Source organism: Sorex fumeus, unplaced genomic scaffold, assembly GCF_029834395.1.
Source record: "Sorex fumeus unplaced genomic scaffold, SorFum_2.1 ptg000097l, whole genome shotgun sequence".
Taxonomy (NCBI): domain Eukaryota; kingdom Metazoa; phylum Chordata; class Mammalia; order Eulipotyphla; family Soricidae; genus Sorex; species Sorex fumeus.
In genome coordinates this window covers 1,877,501-1,891,191 of record NW_026606154.1, presented here as the reverse complement: position 1 = coordinate 1,891,191, position 13,691 = coordinate 1,877,501, and positions in this window count along the sequence as shown.

Below are 13,691 nucleotides of genomic sequence, written 5' to 3'. Positions count from 1 at the left end.
GGGGCCTTACACAGCAAGTGCCCTACCACTAGCCAAGCCCCCAGCCTCCTCCTTTATTTAGGAATTTGCCACTAGGTAAGACACTTGGGTGCCCACCTCTGTCCTTCCAGACTTTTGCAAGCATCACTTATTATAGGAACGCAAATCACTGTATTCATAACACTGTAATCACAGAGGAGGCATGTGACTTGTCCACAGTGACACAGGGAAAAAGCGGCAGGAGCCCCTCTGAGGCCCAGGGGCGTCATGGCAGAACCGTCTGGCTCCATGCCTGTGTCCTCCTGAACGTGGTTTCTGGTTCTGCTCGGTGATGACCTGGGATTTTTACTGCATGATTCACCGGGATTTAAGGAACGCTGGGACAGAGCCTCGCTTTTTTTTTACAACCATGTATTAGAAGCACATGAACTGGACCTTCCCAGAGTTATCATTTCACTTCCCTAGAAATCATTTCCTGAAAGCAGAATTATGGAGCAAAGAGATTCATGTGCACTAGAAGGGTCTTGATGCATGGAACAAGTTACGCTCCTAAGATATTTCACTAAGACACATGGCCATCAGTCACATAAAGGGGCCCACTTTCCCGTAAAAATACAGAACCTTTGAATGTCATCTTAAATGTAATGAAAAGACACCCTACTGCATTGGGGGGAAATATCTGTACATCCAGTAAGGGGTTGGTATCTAACATTTGTAAAGAATGCATATGACTCAATAACAACAACAACAAAAATCAAATTATACAATTGAAAAGGACAGATTTTTTTTTTTGGTGCGGAGTGGGGCATAAGGTCTCCTGAGCCCTCCAGGAGTGAGTGCAGAGCCAGGAGTAAGCCCTGAGCATGGAAGGTGTACCCCAGCCCCCCCCCCAAAAAAAATGTCGCACATGGCCAAGTGCTCATTCCCATTGATTAGCCAGGAAATGTAAATCAAAACCACAGTGAGATATCTTCTCATGCCAGTAAGAATACCAGATTATCAGAAAGATGGGGGAAAAACCAGTGTTGGTGAGCATGTGGAGAAAACGGAAGCCTCCTTCTCTGTTTAGCTGGAGTGTAGACTAGTTCAGCCTTTGGGGGAAGTAAATCAGAGGATTCCCAGGCTGGGGAGATGGCTGAGTGGTACAGCACTTACCTTGCCTGTGTGAGGCTGTGGGTTCGATCCCCAGAATTTTTTCCCAACCCACCCCCCCAAAAAAAATAAAAGTTTCTCAAAACATTAAAATCAGGTCACTTCAGCCGCACATATACTAAGCCTGGAATGATGCCAAGATTAGCATGGCTCCCAATTCTATAATCCATCAATTCTACTCCAAAGTTTCTAACTAGTATGAAAATACTGGTGTTAAGAGATATATGTGCTGGGGCTGGAGAGATAGCACAGCGGGTAGGGCATTTGCCTGGCACGCAGCCAACCCGGGTTCAATTCCCAACATCCCATATGGTCCCCTGAGCACCAGCAGGAGTAACTCCTGAGTGCAGAGCCAGGAGTAACCCCTGTGCATTGCCAGGTGTGACCCAAAAAGCAAAAGAGAGAGAGAGAGAGAGAGAGAGAGAGAGAGAGAGAGAGAGAGAGAGAGAGAGATGTGCATCTACACTGCCACACGGTTCACAATAACCAAGACCTGGAAAGGAGCCAAGAGCCCATGATGCCCACAGGACAGAGAAGGCGTGAGCTAGTGGCATCATGGGCGTCAGCACGAGCTACAAGCAAAGAGAAAATGTGTTACAGACAGTGAAATCCATTTGCCACAACGTGGACAGGCCAGGACAGAGCCATGTAAGGGAGTAAGTCAGCAGGAGACGAATTCTAAGTGATCTCAGTCTCGGAGAATATAGAGAAACAAAGTAGGGGGTGGACAAGGTCAAACAGAAATGAACTCTTGGACTCTGAGCGCAGAAACTGTGGAAGAGAGGGGTGGAGCAATAGCACAGTGGGTAGGGCATTTGCCTTGGCACGTGGCCAACCCGGGTTCGATTCCCAGCATCCCATAGGGTCCCCTGAGCACCGCCAGGAGTAATTCCTGGCGGAGTGCAAATTCCAGGAGGAACCCCTGTGCATTGCCAGGTGTGACCCAAAAAGCAAAAAAAAAAAAAAAAACCTGTGGAAGAAGAAGAGGCAGGAGTGGAAGTAAAGGCTGAAGAACATACAGGATGTTGACAGTGGAGATATGAGGGTGGGCACAGTGAAAGAGCAGACTTCTAAAGAAGTATGAGAGCCAGAAAGAGAGTACAGTGGGCAGGGCGCTTGCCTTGCACGCAGCCAACCCACAAACAGTTCCCTCAGCAACACTAGGAGTGATCGTTACATTAAACTAATACATTACTAATACATTATGAATCATTACATCAAATTAATACATTAAAATGATAAAGAGGTATAAATATCTATTACTGAACCATAGTTCTTTATACCAACATTGCCTCAATTTAAAAAAAAATACAAAAGAGCACTCTCTACACGTGCATCCATAACACAGAGTTCTCAGGTCACCTTGTGCAGGGCCAGGCATGCAAACACACACGCAACACACACACACACACACACACACACACACACACACACACAGTGCTTCATAAATGGTGTCCTCTGGAGTGATAGTACAATGGACAGGGCTCTTGCCTTGCATGAAGTTGACCAAGGTTCAATCCCCAGCATCCCATAGGGTCCCCCAAGACCTCCAGGAATGATCACAGAGAGAGCCAGGAGTAAGGCCTGAGCACCATCAGGTGTGCCCGCCAAAACAAACAAACAAAACAACTGAATAATGTCTGCACCAAAGCAACAAGATGTAAGCTTCTGGACAAGCTTCTTCTTGAGATTTCAGAAGCACAAAAGACTGGCCTTTGTTCCCCTGTTCTGCAAGAAGGGGCCCTCCTTTCTGACAGCTGGTGGGGGGGGTGACTCCAGGAGGTCCTCACACCCACACCGCCCACCTTCCTGCAGGCCAGAAGCTCGGGAGGTGGGTGCAAGCCCCTCTGCTTCCTGAGGGAACACCCTGCCCCTGGCCAGGGCCTTGCCACGTGGAACAGCCGAGCAAAAGTGTCTACCCACTCACATGCAAAAAAATCTATTCATTAATGGGATGTGATTCACATTACAGGCCACTAATTACCCAGGGAAGGCAGTAAAAATTAATAAGGAACTACAGTTTAATTGTTCGATAATGACAGGGAGTTCCAAAGTGCCCTCTTGAGTAATAAAATTAACATCTAAACTAGTTCAGTCCAAGAGACTTCCCCTACATAGGCGCCTTCCCTGTGCACCGGGTTTACAGACTCACTCGCGTCTCTGGACAGATCCAAGATCTCACAGGCATCCGATGCGGGTCCAATCCCGGCATCCCACAAGGTCCCCCACCCCAACCCCCTTCTGGAGCGACCTGAGCACGGAGCCAGGAGTAAACCTTGACCAACCTCTGGATGTGGGCCCCAAAGCCAAACCGAAACAAAGATAATCTGACAGTTCAACTTGGCTCCACATGTGTGTCACAGCAGATGCTGAGGTCTGGGGTCGTGGAGGGGAGGTACGGGGAGGGGTACCCGGAAGACTTGGGATACCTTGTTGGGCAGCTGGGTATCGAACTCACGGCCTCAGACCAATGAGGCTGAGACTCTTCCATTTGAGCTGTCTCTCCGCCCTGCTGTGGCCTCCTGGAGCAGATGCCATGCTGCTCACTCAAGGAATGCCACCGGCCTCGGTGGGCTCCTAATACCAAGGACAAACGCCCACAGTAGCCTGGAAGACCCGCCACCACTGGCCTTGGCTCTAGCCCACCTCCCCAGAACCACTTTCCATCACCACCTTCGCCCTCCATCGGGCCTATTCTTGGCACCCCCCCAGACAGGTCACTCTGGGGGTGGTGGGGGGGAGGGGCTCCGAGGATTTCTATTGGGAACCGGGGACATTGGTGGTGGGAATCGTGCATTGGTGAAGGTGTTGGAACACTGTATGGCTGAAACCCAACCGTGATCAACTTTGCAACTGTGTGTCTCACGGGGATTCGATTAGCACAGCGGGTAGGGCGTTCGCCTTACAAGCGGCCAACATGGCCGACCCGAGTTCGATTCCTCCGCCCCTCTCGGAGAGCCCGGCAAGCTACCGAGAGTATTCGATATGCCAGACACAGTAACAACAAAGTCTCCAATGGAGACGTTACTGGGCCCGCTCGAGCAAATCGATGATCAACGGGAGGGCCTTTACCTTTACCTTTTACCTTTATGATAATAAATTTTTAAATAAAAAATAAAATAAAAATTTAGGGCTGGAGTGATCGCACAGCGAGTAGGGCATTTGCCTTGCACACGGCCGACCCGGGTTCGATTCCCAGCATCCCATAGGTCCCCCCGAGCACCGCCAGGAGTAATTCCTGAGCGCAGAGCCAGAAGTAACCCCTGTGCATGGCCAGGTGTGACCCGAAAAGCCAAAAAAAAAAAAAAAAAAAGAAAGACAGACGCTCACCCACAAGACAGTTCACCCTCTGCTGGGCCCACACACTGGCCAGTCCGGCTCAGAAAACACGTTTCCTTTCTCACTCCATTGTGGCGAGTTTACAGAAATGGCCATCCTGGCCAATGAAGTCCTTCATACTCCTGCAGCTCATGAACTGGCTTCTCACAGCTCAAGACTCCTGCATCCATTCCCAGGCCCGAAGACTAGAGGCAGATGTTCATCATGCCGACCGAGACTTCTGGGGAGTCTGTAGGTGTTTGAGCTACATCCAGAACCTGAGTCGGTCCCATGGCTCTTCCTGGCTTTGGCTCTTCCCTGACTTTCCCCAACGGGCCCCCCACCCACCCAGCAGCTTCTGCTCCACAGAAAGGAGCAGAAAGGTTGTCTGAAAGGTTCCTTCACAGGGGGCTGTGGTTTTTTTGTTTTGTTTTGTTTTGTTTTGATTTTGAGGTCACACCTGGCATTGCACAGGGGTTACTCCTGGCTCATGCATTTAGGAATTACTTCTGGCCATGCACAGGGGACCATATGGGATGCTGGGAATCGAACCCGGGTTGGCCATGTGCAAAGCAAATGCCCTACCCGCTGTGCTCTTGCTCCAGCCCCATCACTCACAGGGGGCTGTTGTTGGCCCTGGCGAGATCTGTATCCCTGAGACCTGTGTGGGGAGCCCTCAAGCTGCACCCCACTCTCAGCCAGCCTCCCTGAGCGGCCCAAGAACAGGGGGCAGGAAGGAAGAGGATCTGCAGCTCAACGCTGATGTTCCCTCTAGACCAAGGTCAAGCCCGCCGCTAGCCCATCTCCACCTCGAAGCCAAGTCCCCTTCAACTCCTTGCTGCAGTTTCCTCCCGGCCTGCCACCCACAGACCTGCGGTCCTTTCTCGGCAGGAAGGGCCCTACAGAGCACCTGGCCAGACCATAGGCCTCTTTAGAAGGTGGCAGAATGGAAAGGGAGGTGGGGAGGAGCAACCGGGGCGGAGTCTCCAGACCCCAGTCCCTCACTGGCCAGCTGGATGACCGCAGACAAGCCAACTCAGCTCGTGGGAGACTTTCCTTGGAAAAATCAGAGGCAACCCCCGCCAAACGGGCCAGCCTGCTCCCACGGCAAGCCGGGGAAACTGTAGCGAATCACCCCATTTTCATCTCAGATACTCAGAGCTGGCCCCAAAGGAGGGTCTGAGGGATGGCGACCACCCTCACTCGGTGGCTGCAGAGAAGCCAGCCCAGGAACCAGAGAGACACGACAGCAAGTAGGGCCATTTGCCTGACACGCATCTGACCTGGGTTCAATCCCAGGCACCCCACACAGTCCCCTGAGCCCTGGGAGGAGTCAGCCCTGAGTACCACCAGGTGTGGACCCAAAACAAAGAACCAAAGGCCCCCCCGCCATCCTTGGCCAGCCCCTTTGGGAAAGAGGCACCTGTGTCTCAGAGGGCCCATCCTCCGTGCTCCCTAGAGACACAGGACATCAGAGACTGACGCGATCACACAGTGGTCATAGCCCTGAATCCCAGGACGGTGAGACAGCCACACAGCATCCTGGCTTCCCGCACGGGCACAGTTCTCACACAGCTTCCTACACAGGTGCAGTTCCCGCAGGGCATCCTGGCTCCCTGCACAGGTGCAGTTCCCACACAGTATCCTAGCTTCCTGCACGGGTGCAGTTCCCAACGCCTGCTTTCAACAACACCAAGCCGGGTGCTCAGCCCCCTCTGCCCGCGCTGGCTTGTGCTCCTGTGGCTGGTCCTGTCAGGTACAGACACCCACCGGGGGCGGGCCCAGCCCCAGGCCCCAGGCCCGGATGCCTCCTTGCTGGCCAGCCCCTAGGGAGGATAATGAGCTAAACAAAGCAGATGATTCGGAGGCTTATTTGCAGTCTGCACGGTTTATATTTAGCCACCTTGTGACTGGGCTGTTGGCTCTGGGTGGCAGTCACCCTTGGGAAATTCAGTCCTGGGGTGGGGTGGGATGTGGGGAGCAGGGGGCGGGAGGGGATGCAGAGGCAGGCCAGCCCAGGCCGGGTTTAAAACGGCTGCTTTGGGGGCACAGGAAGGAGGGCCGGCCAAATCGGGCTCGCCAGCAGTCAGCTGGGGACAGCGGGCTTGGATGCGTACTTGGAGGAGCAGAGAATAGCAAAGGATGTTTCTGTCATCCATAAACCTGCTCACACCTAAGGGTGTCAGTCCCTCCCGGCCCGGAGCAAGGAGAGTGAACCAGGCAGAGGTGGAAGGCAGAACCGCCTGGGCCCCAAGTCCTGCCCTGTTCTGTGAGACCCACAGGCGGTGGGGTGGGGGTACTAGACCCCACCATGCCCGCCCTCCACCCCCAGAGACCACGACCCCACTGGGGCAAGCATCCGAGAGCAGTCGGGGCTTCACAAATGTTCTCCAGAGGAGGGAAGGAGCCGGGCCCTCAACTGAGCCCGCCAAGGTCCCTCACAATGCTCTTAACTGGGATCCGGAATGCCAGATACTGATCCCACAAGCATGAACCAGAACCTGTCCATTTTCAAGGGGTCCTCAGGAACTAGGGAATGGGATGAGAGGTCCCCCCCGCCGCTTAGAAGACTGTGACTGCAGCCAAGATGCGCCCCCTCCCCTCTGGGTCAGGCCCAGTGACCCAGAGAAAGTCCTGCCTGACAAAGCCCAGCCTTGGTACCCCAAGCCCTCTGCAGCTGGCAGCCTCGTAAACCCCTTTCTTAGGCTCTGGATTCAGGATAAGGAGCCCTGGGTTTCAGGCTCAGGCTTTCCGCCCCCACAAGCCCAGATGCGCACCCAGACGGATGCCACTTGAAATGCCAACGCCTCATTCGGAGCACGGCCCTGGGGTTTCAGAGACCTCCCCCTGCACCATCACTGTCCCGAACCTCTTGCCCTCGGCTAGAGCCAAAGCCTATGCAGGTGCTGGGTGGGCGGACAATCTCCAGGGACAATGCCATGCCCCTCCCCAGGTGAGAACTGACACAGCAGGCAGGGGGCCTGGGGCTGGGCAGACGCAGAGGGGTCCCGGCTTAGCCTTCCACAACACACTGCCCGGACCCCCTCCCCATACACACACACACACACCCCTGGGACGCCTTATAGGGGACTCTGGCTCCAGATTGAACCCTGTGCTTTGTTTCATACACAAAAGGGACCCTGATTTCACCCTCCCCCACCACCCAAAAAATTAATATTTTTTTTAAATCCCTTTTGAAATTCTCTGCTCTGGCACCAGCATCTCTAAGTGATCTCCCAGGGAACAGAATGAAGCCGTCAGAATAAGCGGATCCCACTGGGCCTGGGCTTGGGGCCCACACGGGCTCTAAGGGCGGCAGCGGAGCAAAACCTCGGGTCCCACCACCAAGCCAGGGTGCCCACGCGTCCCTGTGGTCCCTGTGGCGTGGCCGCCCGGTCCGGCCGCCCTCCAGTCTTTGCTTTGGTGCTCCTGCCCTCTTGTGGGCACACCCGGGACTGCAGCCACTTTCTCGGGCCGATGAACAGATGAGAGAGAAATGGGGCGAGAAAAAAAGGAGGAGTTGCTTCCTTCTCTAAAATTATGGAGTTGGGGGCGGGGCGGGGGGGCATTTCTGGCCGCACACACAAAAACTGCGGCTAACTATAGACTTTCTCCCACAGCAGATCTGAACCTGAGTGAAGGCAAGGGAGGCCCCAGCATCAAGGCTTGAAGTAAACGACTGCCCTATCCGTGTGGCTACACAAATCCACGACCAACACACACACACACACACACACACACACACACACACACGAGAAGAGTATTGCGTATTGCTTGATACTTACAAGGACCTGCTCTGGAGGTCCATTATGCCAGCGAACTCTTGCTGGGATGCATAATCGATTAAAATCCTGATTCCTTTCACTAATCTGCAGAGGGGGAAAAAAATGAGAATACGGGGCCAAACAGATATGACAGCAGCTAGGGAGGTTGCCTTGCACATGACTGACCCAGGTTAGCCATCTCCTGCATCCTACATGGTCCCCAAGTCCAGCCAGAAGTGAGCTCTGAGCACAGAGCCAAAAGTGAGCCCTGAGCACAGAGCCGGGAGTTAGCCCCGAGCACAGAGCCGGGAGTCAGCCCCGAGCACAGAGCTGGGATACAGCCCCGAGCACAGAGACAAGAGTCAGCCCTGAGCGCCCCCAGATGTGGCCCTAAAACAACAAGCAAAAAGTGAGAACACAATGAAAACCCACTGAGTTCTGATGTGTAGGGCCGTTGTGTGTTAGGAGTGGAACTGATCTCTGACTTTATTTTTCCTGCTGTAGTTTGTGCTGTGGCTCTCTGCTGGGATTCTGTTTGGGGAAGCAGTTCCCGGCCCAGAACTATTGCCTGGGAGGTCCTGAGTGCTCCCACCCACACAAAGTGTCCGCAGGGAAGACTGACGGGGGTGCTTGCCAGAGTGTCCCCCACTCCCATTCTCACTTGGGGACACGGTCACGGGAACCCCACAACCAGCCCCCCGGTACTGCTGAGCCTAGCAGGATCCCACCGTGGCTCTCCTCTGGAAGAGGCTGGGGTCCGACCTGACAGGGAGGGAGGCCTGGCTGACCGCGCCACCCTTGACCCTGAGGGGTCGGGTGGGGGAGGCCTGACCACCACCCTGTGGCCCTGGGGGGGGCCGGGTGAGGGAGCTGGGGGTCTCCCTCCAGCAGTGGGAGTCGATGGTGTCCAGGCCAGAGGAGAACCAGTCTCACTGGGCAGGACGCGCCTCATCTCCGGGCAGGGGTGAGGGGAGGAGGGTGGACACCAGAGGTGGGGGAGGGTGCGGCGAGAAGGGGTGAGGAGGAACAGGACGGGATGCAGGCTGAGGTGGGCTCTGGGGGGGCTGCCCGGCTGCCCTCCGCTGATGCCTCCCTGAACGTGCTCCCTATTGCCGGAGTGTGAAGGTCGGTTCCCAGGCATGTGACCTCCAAATCTCTGGGATTGGGGGCGTGTGTGTTGCAGTGTGCGGTGTGCGTGTGCGTGTGCACACATGTGTGCGCCAACGTGTGTGTGTGGTGCATGTGTGCGTGTGTGTGTATGTCTGTGCGTGCGCGCACAAGTGTGTACGTCTGTGTACGCGCGTCTGTGTGTGCGTGCACGTCTATTCGCACGTGCGCCCGTGCAAAAAACCCACATCTGGGGGCGTTAAAGGAGAAAAAATATTCGCTCATGAAGCCCAAGGGGTAGGTGTGGACTTGGCGCAGAGCAGCAGACAAGGCATTAGAGACGTGTCCCCTCTCCATCCTCCAGTCGGCTCCGCTGGGGGTGGGGTGGGGGTGTCCACGCCAGGGGTTGGGGGAGGGGAACGGGAGGGAGAATGTTCCCTCTCTAGGGAAGTGCTCTGCACAGGGCACCCTGACCTCCCCCCACCCCACCCCACCCCACCCACCCAGCGCCTCAGTTAGGTCTGGTCCGGAGCCACAAGCTTATCCAAGAGCTCAGAAGCCCGTCTAAGCATCCTCACCCCGGACAGGGAAAAGAGATGCCCTGAGCCGCCTCCAAAGGCCAGAGGGGCCTTGGACCCTGCAGAAGCCAAGGGCATGCGACAAAAATGAATGACGAAAACGAAAACGAACGGGGTTGCAATAACGCCGAAACAGGGCAGCGTTTCTCCTTCCCAAAAAGACCAACCCTGCCCGGTGCATTTCATGAAAAAATATATATATAATAAAATAAATGAAAAAAATCTGATTAAACTTTCCCTTTCAGCGCTTCTTGTATCTCTGACTGAACCTGAGCCGGCTGCAGGTTGCCATGGTGATGGTTGAATTTTAAATAACTGGGGCTGGGGAGAGGAGCCCCGGGCAGGACGGAGGGGGGACAGCGCCAGGCCCAGAGATTCTTGGCTGGCCCCACTGCCCAGGTCTGTCCCCGGCTGCTCCTCAGCCCAGACCCCCAAGCTCTCCAGAAGGGCCCAGGACAGGACGTGAGGGTCCCCTCGCCTTGGGCCCTCCTGAGGCAGGGGCAGACGGGCTTCCCTGTATGCCAGGTCTCAGCTGCAGACCCGTACTGGAGAGTATCACACGCTGAAAAAGAACCCAGGTCTCCCAACATCAGAGACCCCCTGTGACATCCGTCCGGAGCCTGGTTTGTGGACAGGCTGAGACTTCCAATTTCGCTCCTGATATCCCCGCTTCAAATCAAGTGCTGTCCCTGTGGTGGTTTAGGGCTGACACCCAGGGAACGGCAGAAAGCAATGCCACATGGCCCCCTTCCCGTCCCATCCCTGAAGTGGCGGCAAGGATGGAGCTCCTTGTGCTGACGGGTGGCAGCACCACAAACTGTCAGCGGGAGGGACGCCGGGATGCATCTGCCGGGATGCGTCTGCCGTTCTCTGCCACAAGCAGCTGAGTCAGGTCAGGGCTGGTTTCCCCCGGCCGAGCTCTGCTCGAGGACCAGGGTAGGCTGAAGCGAGACTCCAGGGCAGAACATCGGAAACAAGCTGTTTGGGAGTCGGTAAGCCAGAGCTTTCCATAGAGAGGCGGGAGGCCTGGCTACCTGTCTACAGGGTCCTGGTGGGACTCAGCCCCGCCCCGCCCTCCATGAGCCTTTTGCCCATCTTCCGAGTTCGCAAAAATCTCAGGTTGCAAAGTGGAGACTCTCAGATACGGAATCTGCTATTTCTGGTAGAGTGGGAGTGGGCAGAGGGTGGTCTGGTCCCTTCAAAGCTGATCTTGAGGGGCCGGAGCGATAGCACAGCAGGGAGGGTGTTTGCCTTGCACTCAGCCAACCCAGGTTCAATTCCCAGCATCCCATAGGGTCCCCCGAGCACCTCCAAGAGTAATTCCTGAGTGCAGAGCCAGGAGTAAGTCCTGTGCATCGCTGGGGGTGGGTGACCCAAAAAGCAAAAAAAAAAAGCTGATCTTGAGGGGCCAGAGCTACAGTCCAGCATGGAGACCGTTTGCCTTGCACGTGGCCGACCTGGGTTCGATCCCTGGCATCCCATAGGGTCTCCCCAGCACTATCCATCAGGAGTGATCCCTGAGTGAAGAGCAAGGAGTAGCCCCTTCACCCTGCCGAGCGTGGCCTCAAAACAAACAAAAATGAAAACATTAACCTCAAGGTCATTGGAGTGGTAGATTCTTTTTTTGTTTTGTTTTTTTTGGTTTTTGGGGGTTTTTTTTTGCATTTTCGGTCACACTCGGTGATACTCAGGGGTTACTCCTGGCTCTGCACTCCGGAATTACTCCTGGTGGTGCTCAGGGGAACATATGGGATGCTGGGAATCGAACCTGGGTCAGCCGTGTGTAAGGCAAACACCCTACCCGCTGTGCTATTGCTCCGGCCCCTGGAGTGGTAGATTCTTGCCCTGCTACCATCACTGCCTGGGCCCCAGCTTTCCTTTGGCTCGGCACCGCCTCAGGGGCTCTTGTCTCCAGCTGCTCCTCCTCTCCCTGCCTCAGCCCCTGGAACCTGAGGGTGTGTCTATGGCTCCTTGTGTTCAGGTTTCTAGCTGGGCTTGGCCCAGAAAGACACCGGTACAGCTAGAGGGGTGCAATGGGGGTGCTGGTCCCCCAAAGTCTCTCCTGTCCCATCTCCAAAGTCTGGCTACATTGGAAGGCATTGGCTTATGCAAAACAATCCTCTCCACAGCCCTTCACACACACACACACACACACACACACACACACACACACACACACACACACAGCACTGGTCATGCTTTGTGATTTCCCCCCGGGGAACAGTGGGGAGTGAGAAGGGCCACACAGCTCTCTCTCCAGAGCTAGAAATGAGGCAGCAGTTACCCACCACCAGGGGATGGTTGTCTTCTAGCAAAGCCAGCCCTCGGGGGCCAGAGAGATAGTGTAGTGGGTAGAGCACTCGCCTTGCACCCAGCCAATCCGTGGCATCCCATACGGTTCCCCAGGTCCTGCCAGGAGGGATCCCTGAGCACAGAGCCAGGAGTCAGCCCTGTTTTTATTTTCTGGGTGTGAATAAAACAAACCAAAATAAAAATAAAAGCAAATCCAAAAAAGCCAGTCAACAGGGTGAGGAGATGGCCCAAAAGACTAGAGTGGATATTTTGCATGTAGAAACCCTAGATATTTTTTTTTAATTAAATCACTGTGAGATAACACAGTCACAGAGTTGGTTGTGATTGGGAACCCTAGTTTCATCCCTGATACTGCATGGTCCCCCCAAGCACTGCTGGGGATACACCCTGCCCCCTCACTACCACCAAGAGATGGAAAACAAATGACCACGCCAGAGTCGCTAGTTCTTCTGACACCTCAAGATGCCAGCCACCGTCTCCATGGCAGCAGGACGCCAGCACCATGAGGCCGGTGAGGAATACCTGATTCCTAACAAGAACATAAAGAACAGTAACCAACACCGGGTTCGTTACTCTGTCCTGCTGATGAAGACCCGGCCGGGCAAACCCAAGCCCAACTCTTCTGCGGAGCAGGTCATCTGTCTGTTTTTTGTTTTTGTTTTTGTTTTTAATTTTTTAATTTTTATTAGTGAGACACCATAAGGTACAGTTGTAGACTTACAAATTTTTGTGCTTGGGTTTCAGTTATACAGTGATCAAGTACCCATCCCTCCACCAGTGTCCATTTTCCACCACCATGGGTCCCAGTATCCCTCCCACCCCCCATCCCCCCCATCCCACCCTTCCTCCGTGGCAGGGCATTCCCCCTTTTGTTTTCTCTCTCTCCTTTTGGGTGTTGTGGTTTGCAAAAGAGGCATTGAGTGGAAATCATGTTTGGTCATCTGGTTTTTAAATCTCTCAACTAGGGAAGGCAAACACCAGCCTGCAGGGCCAGGGAGGCAGTGGAGGCCAAAGGCACTTTCTTTGCATGTGATGACTCGCATTCCATCCCCGGCACCACAGAGGGTACCACATAGGATCCCTGAGCACAGAACCACGAGTGAGCCCTGAGCACTGCTGGCTGTGGCCAAACTGCCCTAAAAATCAGACCGAAACATGCCAGCACGCGTGAGCAGCACGGCCAGGAAGACACAGATACTGTCTGCCTGGTGTACATGCACCACCCCTGGTCTCAGCCCGGGATGGAGCACTGCATGTCCATCCCTCCCCTGCCTCAGGCTTCATCTGCCTCAGGGAACTTCACCTCAAGGGAAGGGGTCTCATCTCAGGGATTTGAAATGGGGATAACAAAGTGGTTTTAATAAAAACCTGTTAAAAGCAGTGGCCCGGTACAGCATCATTACACTTGAATAAATGTACTCGATGGCTTTTTCACTCCACCATCCCAAAGGCATGGCCCAGATTGAAATGAGAAAAAAAA